This window comes from Panthera tigris, chromosome A1 (genome assembly GCF_018350195.1).
Source record: "Panthera tigris isolate Pti1 chromosome A1, P.tigris_Pti1_mat1.1, whole genome shotgun sequence".
NCBI lineage: Eukaryota > Metazoa > Chordata > Mammalia > Carnivora > Felidae > Panthera > Panthera tigris.
The window spans coordinates 84613985-84615982 of record NC_056660.1 but is presented as its reverse complement, the minus strand read 5'-3'; the positions used below and the strand labels follow the sequence as shown (position 1 = coordinate 84615982).

Genomic DNA, 1998 nt, shown 5'->3' with positions numbered 1-1998 from the left:
ATGTTATTATGCTTGATAGATTCACTGAGTTGCTTAAGACCATTCTCAATTTTCATATTTTTTCCTCTCATTTGTTAAGCTTGGTAATTTTCCATTACTCTTGTTTTCCAGATCACTATTTTTTTTTATGTTTCATCTAGCCTCCTGTTTATTACATCAAGTGATTTTTTAAAATTTTATTTATTGCTCTGATTGGTTTGTTTTTATCTCTTCATTAAGAGTCTCACTAATGTCCTCCACTTTTTTCTCCAAGTCCACTGAGCATCTTCATGATCATTACTTTAAATTCTTTATCTATTTCACCCATGTCTCTTGCTGTGGTTTAGTCCTGAAAGATCATAAAAACAATGGAAATAATCAGTGAGAGTAAGAGCTGATTCTTCCAAAAATATAAGCTAGACTAAGAAAAAAAGAGAAAACTCTAAAATATGGGAAATGAAAGAGGACACATTATAACCGACTTTATAGAAATATATATAATCATAAGAGATACCATGAACAATTGTATGCCAGCAAAGTACATAGCAAAGAAGACATAAATCCACTTCTAGAAATACACAACCTACCAAAACTGAATCAGGAAGAAATAAAAAATCTTAACAGACTAATAAGTATTTTTTTTTTACAAGAAGTAGGAGTTGCTGGTGGCCATGAATAAGGAGGGGCAGTGTCAAGATTCTTATGAGTACAGAGTCCACAATTTGTCCAAGGACCATGATTAGAGTTTTATCTGATTCCACAGCTCTCTGAAATGAGCTGCTCTAGCCACCATGTCTTCAGATTCATCCATAATAAACGTAGTAAACCTCACTTCTTGAAAATGTGGATCTCCTGGCAGCCAGGGAGCTTGAACTTGACCTGTATAGGACTTCAGTCGCATGCTCCTTGTTCTACATCTTCCTGTAGATGGACACGGTGACATGGTTAATGTGGACCTTCACCACTGTGCCCTAGGGATTTCCAAAAGTACCCTGCATATCTGTCTATAGCCTGTCAGCCCCATCGCAGGACATTTTGTTGATACAGATGATGTGGAAGGGGTAGAGAGCTACACTGGGATATGAAAAACATCTTTCCCACAACTTTTCACAATGTACTTGCTCCAAACAAATGCATGCAGCCTCCAGGGCTTCAGAGGACAGTTGCACATATTCATCTAACACCCTGTGGTCACATAGTGGGAACTCATTAGGAACTTTTGCCTTCTTCTGCCCCAGGTCAAAAATGCAGAAATTAGTATAAGGGACACCTCTACAGAAGTGAGACTTTGGATACGGCTTGTCCTTATAATATTGATAATACCAGGTAAGGCAGAAACCCATGGCAACACCAGGATCTTCAGTGGTGCACCAAGGAAAAGAGCAAGAGATTTAATCAGTAATCAATTCACAAAACTCCATGGACAGATGGCTTTATTAGAGACTTCTATCAAACATTTAAAGTAGAATTTGTACCATTCCTCCCCCAAATCTTCCAAAATACAAAGAAGGAGGGAATACTTCCAAATAGATTATAAGAAAACAACATCACTTTGAAACCAAACCCAGATAATGATATAACAAGAAAAAGAAAACTACAAACATATATATCTGATGAATATAGTGCAAAAATTCTAAGCACAATATTAGCAAACCAAATTCAAGAACACATTAAAAGTATTATAATCCATGACCAAGTAGTATTTATCCCTAGGATATAAGGATGATGCAATATATAAAATTCAATAAATGTAATACACCACATCAATATAATGAAAGATAAAAGTCACCTGCACATCTCAATAGATCCAGAAAAAAAAAACATTTGAAAAAATACATAACATTTTGTGTTGAAATCCTTAGCAGATCAGGTATGGAAGGAACATAACACAAAAAAGACCATATACACCAAACCTACAGCTACATTATACTTAATTGATAAAAATTGAAAGCATTTCTTGTAAGACCAGGAACAAGATAAGGGTTCCCACTTTTACTGCTCCTATTCAATGTAGCATTG

At 35.4% G+C, this 1998-nt stretch overlaps 1 pseudogene; it reads right to left on the bottom strand.

Annotated features, from left to right (window-relative positions):
* Positions 1 to 870: 870 nt before the first annotated feature.
* Positions 871 to 1322, bottom strand: LOC122242025 (annotated as a pseudogene).
* Positions 1323 to 1998: the final 676 nt, after the last annotated feature.